Below are 18,440 nucleotides of genomic sequence, written 5' to 3'. Positions count from 1 at the left end.
TCCATTCACTATTTGGCATTCTCCAAGACGATAGTAAAAGCTGTCCACAGCATTCTGAATGACTTCAGCTGGTAAATTATGCATCTCCGCCCTAATCTTGTTCTTTAAATTCTCAATATTATCCGGTCTGTCCTGGTAGACTCTTTCTTTCAAATATCCCCAAAGAAAATAATCCAGGGGTGTTAAGTCGGGGGATCTTGGCGGCCATTCAACTGTACCCCGTCTACCAATCCAGCGATTTGGAAACATTTCATCTAAGTATCTTCGAACATCAATACCAAAATGTGGGGGAGCGCCATCTTGTTGGAACCAAATTCTTTCATTCGGTATATCTGGATCAATTTCATGAGGGAAAATCACAGCTAGAGCAGGTATCAGGTCAAATGTTAGGAAATCCAGGTAGCGTGCGGCAGTAAGATTTTCTTCAAAAAAGAATGGGCCCAAGATTCTGTTGTTGATGATACCTGCCCATACATTAACTTTTTGTGGATGCTGCGTATGCGATTCGCATGTCCAGTGTGGATTTTCCTGGGACCAAAAGCGATAGTTGTGCCTGTTAACCACTCCATTTAAATAAAACGTAGCTTCATCCGAAAAAAGTACGTCTCGTTGAAAACCATTATTGTCGTCACACCGTCTCATCATTTCCTCACAAAATTGTAATCGCCTATCATAATCGTCTTCCAAAAGCTCTTGGACAAGACATACCTTATAGGGGTGGTATTTCTCTTGTTTCAGAAACATTCGAATTGCAGTTCGAGAAGCATCGTGATTGCGGGCCAATGAAACAGTTGAAGTATGAGGATTTTCAACAAGTTCTAATGCAATGTCTAATTTCTTTTCTTCATTCAAAGCACGTGCCCGTCCAGTTTTGGGCAAAGTCTGTACTGTACCGTGTTCCTCAAATTTGTGAAATATTTTACTAACTGTCCCTTGCGAGATTTGGTTTTCGGGATATTTCGCATTAAATAAATCGCGCACTTCAGCCTGACTTCTTATTTTGTCTCCACATCCAAGCAATATCAAGATTTCGATGCGTTGCCTTTCCGACAATACCATTGCAATTCAGTAAATAACTTGATTTTGACACAATAGTAACGTTTCGAACTCCAATTTACAACTAAAGCGAAAAATTAACCAGAAAGCCTGGCAAGTAAGTGGTGCCAAAAAAACGCAACATAAAAAATATATCTTTTTTGCGTTAGCAGTGATAGGTACAGTTTCAAATTCTTTATTTTATTCTGTGCAAATTCATGGAGGAAAACACTGAAGATAATTAAATTTTATTTCACTTGTTAAGTAGGTGTTTTATACAACCCTAAAAACCTTGCTATTGGAAAAATAAAACTTGTTTATTTGGTATGGCTGGATTCAGTTTTCTATAAGCTTTTCAACGAGCCCCCTCATGCCTTATGTTTCCATCTGAAAAAAAAAGTAGGGGTAGCTGGGGGTTAGGGGGTTGAAGAAAAATTAATTATTATATAACCGAAACATGGGAAAAAATCAAAATCAGTTAATGTGTTACGACGTTTTAAAAAAAATTAACTCATTCAAAAGATATGAATTTTATTCCGTACTTCTGACCATCCCTGTATACTATTTTCTTTAAATATGTTTTCAATTTAGTCTTATGTTCAGTTATATTCATAGATGTAAGAGAATGGTTACCTCGTCGAGTTACCGCCAGGGTCAAAACAAGTTTGGTAAAATCAAAATAAGCTACTTTCATACATAGATTAAAAACTGAAAAAACGCTGCTATCTAAAAAGCTGATAAAAAGAAGATCGATGAAAAATAAATAATTAATTTTACGTCCTTCAAAATGAATAAGTACGAGTTAAATAAAGACTATAATAAGGCCACAATAAACAATAAACAATGGCAGTGCTATCACTATTGCAAAAACAATAATTACAGAACGCATCATCTTTAAGTCATCTTCATAAGCAGCGATATAATTGAAATCTTTCACCGTTCAACGAATCTGATTAATACACTAATAGAAATTATTAAGGGAAATCAATGAGCAACATCGGTATACTAAGTACTTAAATCTTAATATTAACTCAATGTGCTATTTTAACCATGATAAGTGAATATTTTCCAAATTCCCTCGTTATAATAACCGCATATTTTCTAATATAAATAATAATAAATTTCTTTTGAACAGTACATTTTGTGTCTACGTAACCTAACAATAAGTACTAATGTTGAACCGACAGTAGAGCATAGAACTATTAAATAAGTATAACTATGGACAAGCTGATTATTTGATAACGAAAAATTGATGTAGTCTTTCCGAAGTTAATTGAACATGTATAAAAACGTCTGGCAATAAAATTTGATGAGTTTCATAGGCGTCCCTAAAAAAGTTTTCTGCTAAAGGTGAAAAATTATAATAATTTGTGTATAATGTGTAGAAAATTTCTATTATATGTTCATTTGACAACATATTTTAATTATTTATGTCCTCAAAGGATTTTATTATATTGATGGTAAATTTTGTTTTGTTTAGTTTCAAAATGCTATGTTGTAATAATATTAGTAAACAAAATATCCCTTTTATTTCTCCCTTTCGCAATTGTAATATTAATGATTGACAGAAGGTGCCTATAATAAATTCAAATTGCCTGAATCGCACCAAATTCCGCATTGCTGCACTGCACTGCTAGTCTATTTGTTGACAACTGTATTTATGGCCAGGTCGCTCTGTGCGGTTGTGTTTGTGCCGCGTTTGCCCGCGCGTTCATTCTTCAACTGGGCGATCAGACCTGTATATGGGTATGGCTAAATAAATATGGGAACAAGTTTTTCAAATATTTCAATGCCGAGTTGCTGCGTCAGCGACCGAACCTAGTACATACTGCCAATATCTTGGTTCTTCAGTTGAGATCGGAGAGACTATACCTGCTATTCCTTAGTGTTAAAAAACATTACTTTTGCTTTTTGTAACTACTTTGTAAGTTTTAAGTCCAGCGTATAAGAAACAAACGAAAAATGTTTTTCTAGTAAAATAGTATGATCTTATTACTTACTTTTGAGGTTTTGCTGCTGTTGTAGATATTATTACTGTCGTTGTTCCTGCTGGTGTTGTTGTTGTATAGTTTTGAAATACTTGATCGGAGAAGTGCAATATTTTCACACGGGTACAGATCAGGATTTTCTGTATCTTTGAATCGGTCTATAAAACTTTTATAGCTGCTTGGCTATGAGAGTAGATATGCTCGTAAATCTTTTTGTTTTATAAGCACTTCTCATCCAACAAATGAATCTCAATGAGCTTGGAATGGAAAACATCCCAGAAACACAACTATTTTTAGATTAGCGCTTGCAACAAATATTTCTGCTCTACTTCCATTACCAGTTTCCGATCCGCCACTACATTCGACTAATTTTAAGACTATCCTGTTTTTGAGAAGAGTTTCATGCTGTTTGGCTGTCTCAGTAGATAAGGACCTTTTTGTCTTTGTATTCTCTGCTAATCTTCTCCCGCAAATATCAGTAGCATGTACCTGAACTTAAAATTGCTTGCAGAAGATATAAATATTTTGAGTCTAGGGTTTGCTCCAAATATTCCTGCTGCAGTAGTCAGTTTATGATGTGTGTACTACACTAGTATTCCCGGCTAACAAATTATTTCTAGGTTACCATCGCAATACTTAATTACTTAATATTTTGGTTTTATTAGAGCAGATGAAATGAAATACATAAAATAAATAAAACGACTTAAAATCTTACTCATGGTCTGACAAGCAGTATGCACTTTTAATGAACATAAACAGGTGATATAATAGGTGTGTTTTGATTTCTACAGAGAACGGTTCTAGGACTGTGTGCTGACAAAACCGAAACAAGCCTATAATCATTTTACTTTGCTGCATGATCTCAAACGTATGTTATACCTAGATACCTATATGTTTTTAAAATACATAATACTAGCTACATCACGTACCGCATAATTTTGATAGAAGTTCTACTTAACTGACATGATATTGTGTCACTTTGGTAAGCGTTCATTCATGTGTTTGAATTTGTTCAATTTAAAGGTACATCTCGACAATTCATTTGTGAGATTTTAATAAACACATTATTAATTCTCCAATATATAAATGCACGTGCATAATATCAATTTTTCCGAACAGTGACCAATTTATACTTAGATTCTCTTTAGAAGTCATACAATTTAGGGCTTATACGTGAACAAGCACCGTATGGTTTCGCCTTTAAACGGGACACTACAGCGTCCTTGATGTACTAACCGGAGAGCAAATAGTCGCATTCCCATATTCGCTATTTGCACAAGTGCCTTCTTATCAACCTCAGCAGCCAGTTCGCGACCGTAATTTTGTCGGTAAAGCTCTCTCATTAAAATTCACAGCGGCGTGCTTAACTTGGTATTCCTCCAAGTTTGAAAGTTCCAACCTATCACTTTTTGTTTCTATTTGCGATACGGTTGGGTCGTTCGCCCTCAATTGCAAGTCCGGCCACAAAACCGGCCTTCCTCTGGCCAAGAATATTCTTATATATTCTTCCGCTTGTGCAATACAACCGGCGGGTCAAGATACTTTTACACCAGCGCTTGCCAAAAATAATAAGCTGGTGGTAAATTATTATTAGCATTTTTTATTTCAAACGTGAATGAAAATAATCTTAAGTTTTGTAATATTTAAGTAAATTTTATTAACCAATGTTTCTTTTGTTGTTAAGGTGTCCAGAAGTGAATGGGATGTATTTCTTAGAAGCAAAGCGGTGGTCCAAATTTTGTACACTAATGCCCACTTTGCAGCTGTGCTTCAATTTGGTTTGTGTCCCGCCTATTTCAAGATAACTTGAATGAAAATAAAAATTTATATCAAATTACCTTACTACAATTTTGCTCCAAAAAGCGTAACGGGCATACCAATGGAAATGTTTTAAATTTCTTAAAGGTAACTTTGTCACTTTTGAAACATTTCCGAAATAAAAATTTGGGCCGCTAAAACTACCTGAAATAATCTTTTGTTTTCTTTCTATATATCTTTGTTGGTAGAGATTTTGAGGAAATGAGATAATTTATGAAACCTCAACTTATTTAGGTACTGTAAAAAATTACACCTGTTATATGTGGCTGAAATATATAGTTTCAATGAAAAAAATAGATTTCAATTTTCTATAATGGATTTTTGAAATTTTCTTCTGACATTCTAGTGTATTAAACTTGATATTTTTGCCAACATAGCCTAAATTGTAAAAATAATACTTAATATAGGTATCAGTTTAATAAAAAAGTGAAGGTTAATTGGAGAAGAATCCTTCTAAATACTCGGCTCTTCAAAACTAAATAATGCAGCAGAAAATTGAAATCAATTTTTCGTTAAAAACGATGATGATATATTTTTGCACTACTTATATAAAATGATATTTCATAAAACATACATATTTTCTCAAAATATCTACCAATACAAATAACCAGCAGAGAAAACAAAAGACTGTTCCAGGTATTCTTAATGACATCGATGCTTTAGGTATGAAATAAGTAGAACTTTTATATCTAAAGGTGACAGTTAAAAAATTGGGAAGATTTTTTTGTGAAGGCCGGTAACATTTCAAAAAAGCAACAGTATGGAGTATTTTTTACAATACACACTGTATACATGCTCTAGAAGGCCGTCCGACTGACTGATGATAATCCTTTAACTTACCATCGAATACGTCAATCAACTAAAGAATTGGTAAACATGAAGAATTTGTAACAAATGAAAAACATTCCGAGCACTGTTCTTGAATATTCATTTCATCGTCTTAAGTGATATGGGTTATGTTGTACTGGAACAAAGTTGTGAAATTTAACGACAAAAAACATGCCAAAGAGAAATTTGATCTCTATTTTTTAACCCGGTCAAAGTAGCTAAAAAAAATAGGGGTAAGCTTACAATAATTCGCATAAAGCTGAAAATTGGTAGGAATGTTGGGAACACCATTATAAATGAAATGTGAAAAGTCCCCATCCATCCCATCTGCAAAAAAATTTATTCAAGGTTAAAGTTCGCAAATATGGATTTTTTTTGCATTTTTCAGCCAAAAGATAAGTTTTATCACAGAAATAGGTCAGACAAAAATTGTAGATCATGCATCTATAAAAAATGTTCTTACACTTCCTAAGAATCACTATTTCTGAGACATAGCGGTTCAAAAAGTTGAAAAAGTTGTGTTCTCCATAATGTGCACACATTTCCATGCCACCTGTGAGGTAGTGTACTTGGCGCGTTTTTTTAACGTGTTTTCACCGGTAGGCCAATTCCACCATCTATTGTGGTCCTGTTTAATTAAATAACATTGCATTAAATAAAAAACGGTACTATTGGAAATGATGAAAGCGGTATGAATTATGAGTAGTTGGGGAAACTATTCGTCTGATTGATAATTATCTAATGGAATTTGAAGTGTAATGTTTCCTTCTTCCCTTCCTTCTTCTTCTCCTTCTTCCTCCTGAATACAAGTAAATTGTTCTAACAGCGATACATCAGATGGTCTCCTCGCTAATATCGTAAGAATCCTCTTCTGATGGCGATTCAACACTGGAGCACGACTGACCTTGACAACTGGTAGATGCTAATGAACAAAACAATTCAATTTTTGCGTAGATAAGTTTCGATACTTATCTTTTGTAAAACATACTCGTAACAATAAACGAGTGCAATTAGCTTGTCCTCTCCTAACCTCTGCTTCTGCTATCAACATATATTTCGGGTATATTATCAAGTCCAAATGTGGCTTGGTAATCAACTGGATCCAGAAGACTGGGGTTGGAAGTTAATTGACAATATATTCGAACCAATCCAGACTTTACTCCCACTTGCACCGGAAAAACTCAATACAATTTTTTGCAATTGCAAAGTGTAGTGCTAAGTGCGGCTGAAAAAAAGTTGGACTGTTTTGTTCTTAGCATGTACCAGTTGTCAAGGCCAGTCGTGCTCCAATGTTGAATCGCCATCAGAAGAAGATTCTTACGATATCAGAGAGGAGACATCTGATGCATCGCTGTTAGAACAATTTACTTATATTCAGCAGGAAGAAGAAGAAGAAGAAGAAGGAAGAGAAGAAGAAGACAATGCACTTCAAGTTCCATTAGATAATTATCAATCAGACGAATAGATTTCCCCAATTACTCATAATTCATACCGCTTTCATCATTTCCAATAGTTCCCAATATTCGTACCAATTTTCAGCTTTATGCGAATTATTGTAACCTTGAATGTCTATTTTCACCGGGCTATTTGTTTTAAAATTATCGATGAAAAACTAATAATTTATTTTTTTTAATCGAAAATTGATAGAAATGCAGACATTATTAAGACACTTTTCTATGTAGATTCGAAAATGTTTTCGAATCAGCAGTAGTGAATATCAGAGCGAAGAAAATTATATCAAAATTTCTTGGATTTTCGCATTTTTTTATTTAATGTATTTCTCTTATTTCGTTGTATCTTATGAAAGAGTTTACTCTCTGTTTTTATTGAAACACCTACCTGATTATTGGCTACTGTTTATTTATATTTTTTTAAACGATTGTTTTAACATGGTTTAACAACAGCGTTTTTTATTAAAAAAATGTTTTTCGTTTCTCCGTTTGAGCTCAATGATCTTAGATGACTGTTTTCATCTTCATCGGCACTAAAAGGGGAAGTAACAGTCTACGTACCGTTGGCGTTGAAGTTAAACAACCTTATCTGATACCGTTGGAAAAAGTACGTGATACTTTTATTATATATAACGTAGGGTATTACCGATATTAGCACCCGAGCGAGCAATATTATTTTGATTCTAAATTATAACTAATTTGCCACGATGGGTAATACTTAGGATGATCTGAAAAAGAGGAAATTACCGTTTGAAGATTACTAACCGTGGCAAAACGTTCACGAGTTTCAAACTATATTCGTTCAGGTTTAAGAAGATTATGCTAATGTCGATTTGATATTGCTGATAGTTATCAAAGAAAAAATACAAACGATTATGACAAAGGAAACATATTATCACAATAATTTTATAAATCACTAATGAAAATGTATACGTTTTAAATATTAAAATAAAATTCTTGAACTAACTATATGGTATTTAACAAAAATAAGTTCATAAATATCGTTTTTCAAGATGTATTTCAAGAATAAGTAGCGTTATTTTTTAATAAATCAAACACAGAATCCTGTTTCTGACTTCACCTATCGCTATCGACATTCCTGTTACATATCGAAGCCAGTTTTTAATGATTGCAATAAAATATGTTAGAAAAATAAATGACTTCACTAAAAAATATTTACTGTAAGAAATTACGCAAATCATAATGTGAAACAGATGGTTTTGAATATTATCACCTAGACTAGAAATGCCACTCTCTAAAATTTTGTAAAATGCTTTACCTATATCTTTTTATATTTTATATTAGCAGAAATTTACAAATTTAGTGCAATTATTTGTTAAATTCTATTAGAAGTGTCGTTAGGAAGTAGGTAGGTAGATATAAAAACATAATTACCAGATTGTTTAGAATGTGATGTCGCATTATTTTTTTATAGTTTAGTAGAAGAACCATTTCCCACTTAACTATAAACTGTACTGATTTACATAATTAAAAATAATGAATATCCAACCATGCTTATTAAGTAATTGTTTACAACAAATAGTGATTTCTATATATTCTACGTGTATAGTCATGTGTTTAGATTAAATAAACCGGGTGGGGCATTTATCTTGAGACAAAATAATAGCTCGGTTGGACTCGATTATTTCGGAAAAAATTTCGGACAAAAATTGTAGGGAACCGAGGGGGTCATTGAAATATCCATATTACTACTTCCGATCTAGACTATAAGTGGTGTTTTAGACCGGAAGTAGATTTTTTTAAATGGAAACACCCATTTTTGACCACGGATTTCGATTGAAAAACGAAAAAAAACTTTTTGTTCTTATTATTTTATTCGATTTATCTCACATTTTGGCGTTAAATGTATGTCCATAAAAGCAACAAAAAAAAACAAGAAACTTGGGACAATCGGAGTACCATATTGGGATGATTTTTTCTTAAAATGTTTCATACAAATGTTGTAAGGTAAAAAGGGAGCTATCTTGACATGACCTTAAAAATGACCTTGACCTTGACTTCAAGATCGTTTGAAGATCAAATCAAAATTTTAAATGATACCTTCTTTTTTGATCTCGGAAATTACAAGAGCGGAAAGTTTTACAATAAGATATGAACTTAACCTGAAGAACAAGATCAGATATCAGGGTCATTTTAAGGTCGAAAAACAGTATACTTAATTATTAACCATTTTTAGCACTACCCAGGAATAACGACGTGGTTTTTTTATGATTTGCTGAAGAAATTTTGAATTTGATCTTCAAACGACCTTGAAGTCAATGTTAAGGTCATTTCAAGGTTATGTTAAGATTGTCCGCTTTTCACCCTACAACTTATGTATGAAACATTAAAAAAAGTTATCCCAACAAGTCGTTGTCTCAAGATTCTTGTTTTTTATTTTGTTTTTATGGCCAAAATATGGGTTAAATCGAAAAAAAAATAAGAAAACGTATTTTTTTTCGTTTTGCAATCGAAATCCGTGGTAAAAATGGATGTTTCCATTTAAAAAAATCAACTTCCGGTCTAAAAACACCACTTCCGTTCTAGACGTTAACCCCTCGATGCCCTACAATTTTTGTCTGAAATAATTGAGTCCAACCGAAATATTATTTCGTCTCAAAATAAATGCCCCACTCGATATTTAGAGATATTTAAATAATTAAATTAATTAAAAGTTTTTGGAAATTTTGTAATTTTTTAAAACATGTTTTTACGAGCCAAATTTATTACCAGTCAATTTTCTACCTAGAACTACAAATTAATTATTCATTGTATAAATTAATTATTATCAATATTTAAATATTTTATTTACAGCACGTGGTACATAGTTATTTCGACTTACACAAACTAATTATTTTCAAATAAATCTAACCTATGAAATTATAATTGAAGGTCTAAGTAATATAATGTAATTTTACATCAACAAAAGGGAAGTCTAAATGCATGCCTAACTGATGGAATAGGGTGCGTATGTAACAATAGACTTTTGTGTCATTCTCTAATACAATGATGCCAACATCTTCTCCGTAAATTATTGTTCATTAGCAATTTCACAGTGAATAATGCTTAAGGTCAGAGTAGCAGTTGTCTCTAAACACATCATGTGCATCTCATAGTTTATCGATACATCAACCACATATGTGTTAAAAGCTTTTACGAAAATAACTTGTACGTCTTCTAGGTCAAACAAATTTATATAACATAGCGAGTAGACCAATAGATCAAAAATATATTAATTTCTATCCCGCTGACATTTAAACTTATACTTACTGTTTTTATATTAGGTTGTATAATAAATAATTGTACACACAAAAACAACAGGTTATTTGCGTAAAATACTTCAATTAATATAAAAATTCAGTTAAACAAATTAATTAATAAGCGGAACTTGACAAAGACTGGCTATTTGGTGATGAACCAGTGCCATTTCAAAACATACACACACACAAACTAAACTTTAAACTTTAAACAATGAACACGAAGATTTTCTATATTATTAATAGTTCTGAATACTTTTGTACGTTGCTGTCATTTTAGCTCAATAATTGACATGGCAAATACTGTCTCACTTTACATACTTTTCTTATTTACCTCCTTGCATCTAACCCCTTCTGGACAAACACAAGAAATACTACCAAGGATGGATTTTATCGACAAATGGCTTGTTTCACTTTTGAGTCCAATATCTGACTATTGTTTAAAATATAACGGTCGAAAAATTGTAGAAAATTTTCTCTTACATTGCTTACGTATTGTCTTTTCATATGGTCTACGTAAAATAAAAAATGTGATTATTATTAATATATTACTCATATATTTTAATGCTAAACTACACTGACCTTTTTATCTCCTCTATAAGATTAAATTATTATCTATTGAGGATTTCAATATCCGATCTTTTATTTACCGAGTGTTATTTACAAGTTGTTGTTTGTTGCGTTTCCTGTTCATTCACCATATTTTGTTATTTTATTATTTATTATACATATAAAAACATTTTGTTTATGTAATTTTAATACTTTTGTTTTAAATTTGTGACATATAAAAATTGTTAGTGTGTCTGTATTTGTAATTTTTTTTCATGTTTATATAGATATTACTGTATTCATTTTATTGTAATGTTTTAGACACACTTTTTAATATTTTAATGTTAAGTTTGTTATTTATAAATTGTGATTTAATTTTGAAATTATTAAATTTTATAATGTCCTGAGGATGTCACGATAAGTGACGAAACGTCGACAATTGAGAAAATTTGGTGTTTTTCTTTGAAATTTGGCCTCTAATTTTCCCACTATTGACAACAAACTGAATCACCATTACTGTCCATCCAGTGTGAGGTATGAATGAATATTATTAAAGATGTAATGAACAGTTCATTATCCGAATTTTACAATAATTTAATTGCCCGGTTATTTAACCAAGTCTTAATCAAGAGTGAAAATGATAGAGCTAGAAAACGAAAATTTATATAGTCACAGTCATTTAATTTAAAAATGCAATAGACAGTGATTTTATAAACAGTACTGACTCGATTATGAATTACATTAATTAATTGATTAATTTAAAGGTACCTACAGTTTTATACGCTTTGTGTATTAATTTAATATAGACAATTGAAATTTATAAAAATGCACTGCTGATTGTCAGTTAAAAAATATATTTAATAAAATTGACAGAACCAACATAAAACTATATATAAATTTAATATTAATTTATCATATTCGCTCATTGCTGATGGAGTTGGAACTTCCCACAAAACAAGTAACACCTTTTTCTGTTGTCATTAAAATATTTATTTTATTAAATCTACTTAAACATACTGTTTTATTAAAAATTCTTGTTAGGGAAGCTTTTTATTATCGATTGTAAGAATGCTTATACTACTATATGTAGGTACTTTTAATAGGGGGTTTAAACTTTCAAAGTGTAGCAAATGTTCAGGCGCCATCACTGAGTGTAGCGACGGTCCGATCGGAAGGATTTTGGTGTCGTTGGATTGGTTGGACTATCTGCGACGAATTGGAGGGGTTCAGACACTCCACGATTACGGGGTGGATAATGATGATATTTAAGTGAGTTGTAGATAAGATAAATTTAGCATGAAAATAGTAAATAGTGGAAATATGTATATTATACAGGTTAGTATCTTTTATCATTACATTGTTTTCTACGTATAAGGCGATTCTGTTTTTCTGTGTATTATTTACGTAACAGTATTTTGACTTTTTCTTCGGGCTTTTAGAAATTATATCTTGAAAACTATGAGATTTTGGGAAAAAAATAAAACAAAAATTGTTGATGAGTTAATGCCTTGTTTTAAATTGTGGCACTTACTTCTGGGACAGCTTATCTATTAAATTGTGCACATAATCTATAATTAGCAAAATACAAATAAATAATAATTGAAGGTAATTTATTATTAAGTTAATACATTTTATTTCTGGCAATTAAATTCCCTTCTTCAGTGTACTTTATATAAAATTCACAACAAAATAATAATATCTTAAGAGTCCTTCATTTAAGTCATCATAATTTTAATAAGTTTAAATTGAATTTTTCTTTGAAATGTGGTAAAAGGAAAAGGCAAATAAATTAATATTTACACTGTTTCTTACTGACTATTTTTTATTTACCACTCACTTCCTCTTATAACGTCCGGAGCATTCACTATATTACTAATTTTCCACGTCCCGTTAGGAGCAGGTAAAAGACAGGTTTCATAATAAATTACAACGGAAAATTATCGTGCGAGACACAATGGCTATATTTGTAAACAGACGAGCATTCTTTTACTGTTATGTCATACACCAGATACTCCTTAATCCTAATTATCGCTCGAACTTTATAGTCTAGTTATCGGTATTAATTAATTAATTTAATTGTTCAGCTATGCGAACGAAAAAGATTAATTGTAATAAAGCCTACATGTTAATTTTAGTTATGGTTAGGATCCAGAAAATTTGCCGTGAAATTTGGTGTATATAAATTATTTCTGACGTGTCTAATTTATTTTTATAAACATTAGTTGCAAGAAAATATTCTTTATTTGAATTTGATACAGATACCCTCTAACTCTACCCACATAGCTGGCATTCATCCTCTTCGACCAACCTAACTTATGTAAGTGGTGTTAACCAGTAATGGCCAGTAAAGGGGCGTTTTACAGTTCGCAGATGTAACTTGTTTAACTTCAGCAAGTTTTCAGCTCTTTTTTCTTGCCCGTACTCAAGTGCTTTCTCTCCCAATTCAAGAGGGTTACTTTGGCAGTAGGAGAAGCTATGCAAAGAGCTGGTCATGATCCAATAGAGTTCACGGCAACATCTAACATTCTTGAATTAAATCCACAGAATCCAAGACCTCTTAGAGTTGCTTGTAATCTACAGAGCCTTCACAAATAATTACAGGCCACGTGACAGCCGAGCTTAGGCAACCAACATGGCTGTGAAGTAAAACTCCCTTAATTTTAGGGTCACCAATATTAATGACTCTGTAGCCTGAGGGGTTATTTCTTTATTCATCTATCTACCGTTATGACCAGTGTCATAGCGAGTTTGGATTTCAAAAGAGTTTACTATTCAATTCTCGGAAGGGAATTTATAATTATCATTATACTTTCATTAATACTTGGGAACTTAGAAGTGTTTATGTTCAGAGAATGAATTTTAGGCACCTACCCTCTATTGCTTACGTAGAATGTAATCCAGTGGCTGGCTATACAGGGTGACACTGAAGTTGAGAGAAACAAAAGGAAACACCAAAACTTCCAGGAAGGGTTTTAATAACAATAAACAAAACAAACAAACAAAATAGCAATACAACGGCTCGAACAACATTATTAATTTATTTATTTACAGAGATTCAGGGAATGCGCGCTCCAGAGCAAAATTTGGAAAAACTTTATCCATTATTAAATTTAATTAACTAGCCCGAGACTCTAAAACTAAGTCGACTGCTCAATTTGAAACTCAAGGAAGAACTGACTTTTTCGAGATCTTTCCCGAATTCGACACTTCGCTTCGACACGCCCATTTCTTGGGTACAGAAGTTTCTGTTCTTATCTTATGGGCGGGAACCCTAAATGTCGGGATGCTTTGGCATAACTATGCCATGTTAATAATTGTCTAATGGACTGAAAATACTTTATATAAATAATTATGTGACTTACAAGTAACCCTAGCCTTCCTCTAGCGACTCCGTGTAGCAAATACGGGACAGATTAGTCGATCTAATTTAATCTACTCTTATAGCTTGGAAAATCCGTCAAAAAACCAGCTACTTAATCTGTTCCTTTCTTTTTCAATTACTATCAATTTACAATTTGATTTCATTCTACTTTGGAACCTCTACGCTCTTCTCGTGATTTCACGCGTTATTAAAAATATGGGTTTCTACGCTGGCGCCTCCCAGACGCAACAGATGACTGTCACATGGCCCCGACTCTAAGTGAGCTTGTTAAAAATATTGCTAAATTTCTCCGAAGGACGACGCTACCTACTTGAAACTCTTAACTTTCGATAATTTGTGTTGACTGAAATATTTTACTTTTTGGGCCATCCGTTCCGAGAACTAACAAATAAATTACTGCACGTCCCGGCTTTTGTTACAACTCGTTGAATAAAATCTAGTGAAAAATTACACCAAGCACCAGCCGGTGAAACAGATTGTTGTCTTTTAATGTAATCTTTTAATGTTTTAATAATTATTAATTTTACCGAAATTTAATTGGCAATATGAAGGAAACAAAAGTATTGTTCCAAACGAAGTTACTGGTCATGTGGTTGTAATTTATGAAGGCTGTGTATAAAAATTGTTTTGCGATTTGCGCAATATTGCAATTGTTCCAGCCTCCAAGCACTCAACTCAAAGATAATTGCTAAGTACTAATGTAAGTCTTAGCAACAACCTGATCTCCGAATTGCAACTATATGCTCCAACATCTGAAGTTTTGAAGTTATCTGTATACCAAGAGCCTTCAATAAGTTAGTTCTATTCTGACCTCATTCATCTCTTCCCTCTAGAAGAATGTTGAAAGGTAGTTTATTAATTAATTTATGCAGGTATGACATCCGACGTTATCTACAGAATGCTAGCCATACCGTCCAGAAATCTTTGTAACACATGGTATCAGGCTTCGGCATACCAATAGGCTCTTGCCTTAAACGGTAACTTGCTTAACTGGGTTCTTTCTTCAAGAATACATGAAGAGGTGATAAGTCCAGGAGGATTTCCAAATGAACTGACTAATAGCACTACTTATCACCGGATAAGTCTGTCTCTACATATCTGAAAGTTTGGCTTCGGGTACTTTCAGACCACCAAACTATCGATTCATACATGATCATTGTTTAAAATCCACGGCAAAGAATTTTCAACCCATAAATACGTCGACATATCCACAATGACATGATTGCTTTGTGAAGGACCTTGCCCACATGAGAGTTACAGTTAAAGCTTAAATCTCGTCCACAAATAGTATTTTCTATACATAGAAAAACCATTGCCAAGAAAATTTACTAAATTGTTCCTAAAATCGTGACAGGAAACTTAACAAATCGTGGAATTTTTCAATTTTTTAAACAATATTGTAAGAAAATTTGATATAAATTATTTCTGTCACGATTTTAGCAACTGTGTGATTGTTTTATGACAGTGTTTTTTGTCCAGCACCTGAAGTCTAGATGAATTTTTTTCTTCAAAAGTCGAGTAATCTCAGTTGCATTGTATTCTAAAATACTTTATGTGTAATGGTGGTCTAATAATTGAATCAGCCTTTTAGAAAATATATTAACCTTACGCTATTATGTAATCAAAAGTAATATTTGGGAATGTAAAGCTGTGTCTGTATGTAAATAAATAACAGGTATATACTGGGTGTTTCAGTTGGAGAGAACCACAAATAGAACTCAATAAATAATTCAAAATTGCCTTATAAAGCAAGGGTCTTCTCACCGTTTTGACCTTACAGGGCCGTATTGGTCGGTTGTTAAAATCATATTATTTACAAAATCTGTGGTATGCTTGTAACACATTGATTCAAATTTGGTGTGGTATTAAGTGGTATTAACATTTACACATGTGCAGAATTTACTGTAAAATTTACAAATTTTTGTAGGTCAGTGGCGTAGGAATGGGTAGTAAAGTAGGATTATTTTACTCCAATTTCAACGCCAAATAATCATTTGGGATTCATTTTTAGATTCCGTGAACAATTCTACATAGAAAAAGGTATACTTGTTGAAAATCGGTATAGAGTATCGTTTTACAGAAAATCTCAGGCTTAAAACCAGTAACACAGAAACTCAATGAGTTAGACATTGATTCAATATCTAATGTAAGGACTAAAGAAAAACTTTCTTCAGATCAGAAGCAGCAAGTATAATTTTCTTCTATAAAATTAGAGAGGAATAAATAACTAAAAATAGCATAGCCACCAAAGAAAAAAAGAAAACCAGTCAATTAAAGAAAAATCTGTAAATAGTATGCAACGAATAAATTGTTCTTAGACGAAGTTTGAAACCATGGTAATAAGTGACCATAAGAAAGGATATGTCGGGCCCAGTAAAGAAGTTTCAAGAGAAAAAAAGTACCTAGACGCATGAAAAATATATATTCTAAGTGGTATTTTTTTTTAATTTTCGGCACTACAAAAATGGACCCTATAATATTTATATATTTTTTATTTCGGCACACTACCATTTAATTATTAAACTACAATATATTGTGTTCTTGAAAAAATTCTCGCCAAATCCATCTTAAAAAGAGTCTTACTACCAATTTTGATACAATAAGCAGTTGAATGGTGGTTAGTTGTTAATCTACAATTTATTTTTATTTTTAAGGTAAAGAACCCTACTAAAAATATATCTCACCCAACTAACGTCAATCTTTCTCACCGATACAGTACACTTTAATCCATGCAGAAAATTATTTGATGCTCTCAATAATAAGATTTCCAGTAGATCTTATATCTATTATTAAGTTCAAGGCTAAGCTACAATTTTGGTAAACCACAAATATTTCTTTCCTTTACAGTCCAGTAAGCAACAGATTATGAAACAGTTATATTAATTTGTCTGGTGTTAACTAATGACACACTTGCAATTAAAAATACTATTATACGTTTTCTAAAATCGTAAGTAGCTGCCAATTCGACCTTGCTATAATGGTTAGTTCTTGCAAAATAAATTGAGAACTGCAGTTCGTTATAATGAAAATGTTACGTATCTGGTTTATTAAGATCGTTAATTTCACGCGGTGGCAGGAATATTAATAGCGCTTGCAATTCTGTATTTGTATTTATTTAGTCAAGTTACGGGCAATAGACTTACCTAGAATGCAGTCAAGTTCCAGTATAGAAACCGTCACAGATTCTTTCATGTAAAGAAATAACAATAATTATCCGATATTTCATTTTTCATGGAGCCAAATTCATATTTTAGCACTTAATAATTACGAAGAGATTATTTTCATATAACTAATCGCAGACAACTGGCTCTAAAATTAAAAGAGATCTTTTAAATAATATATTACAGAACTTTTCCTAAAAGTTAATACTATATTCTAATGTAGCATCCGCAGAAACCTCTCTATACCAAATTTAAATAAAATATCTTCAAGAATCAGCACTTTGGCACTTGATTTCTGGATCATATTGAAAACAACACGTTTCATCACCAGTCAAAATGTTGTAAAGGAACTTTTTATCCTTTTTGGCGTCCTTGATGATGTCCTTAGAATGTTGAATTCTGAGCAATTTTTGCTAATCAACCAACTTGTGCGAAACAAACCGTGGTCACACTTTTCGATAACCCAAATGTTCGGTTAAAATGAGATAAATTCATGTTTTTGAGATGATCAGTTTCAATGCCATGAATTTCAATGAAGATATTGACTAATATTTGATGAATTCAAGCACAATGTTGATGAAATCTGCTGTGATCATGGATTTTAGTTGGTCAACGTGTTTACTCTTCATTTATGTTCTCACGACCATTTTTAAGCGCGTATGCCAGTCATAAACTCTACCACGGGATAAACAATCATCATCATAAACTTATTAGCTTCTTGTTCGATGCTCATTTTTGTACCGATGACATAAACATACTGTCACTTCAGCCGCAATAACTCCGTTTCTATTCATCCAAATGTCATGAAATTTTGAGAGTACATCAATGAAAGATCTACCTTTTCAACGCATGTAATTGTCAATAGATAGACAATACTAGAAAATACATGCCAAAGGAATAAACACAGGAATACAACAACATTAAATAACTAAATAGTTCTTTGCATTTTTCAGCATTTGTATTACTTTTTT

The 18,440-nt window shown here is 32.3% G+C and overlaps 1 protein-coding gene across 2 annotated transcripts in view; it reads right to left on the bottom strand.

The window, feature by feature from the left end:
- The window catches only part of LOC108906682 (MATH and LRR domain-containing protein PFE0570w), a 353,179-nt gene that overhangs the window by 174,205 nt on the left and 160,534 nt on the right, over positions 1-18,440 (bottom strand). The gene's annotated exons all lie outside the window — the stretch shown is intronic.

Source organism: Anoplophora glabripennis, unplaced genomic scaffold (assembly GCF_000390285.2).
Source record: "Anoplophora glabripennis isolate ALB-LARVAE unplaced genomic scaffold, Agla_2.0 scaffold135, whole genome shotgun sequence".
NCBI classification, from domain to species: Eukaryota; Metazoa; Arthropoda; class Insecta; order Coleoptera; family Cerambycidae; genus Anoplophora; species Anoplophora glabripennis.
This window is presented reverse-complemented; position numbering and strand designations above follow the sequence as displayed.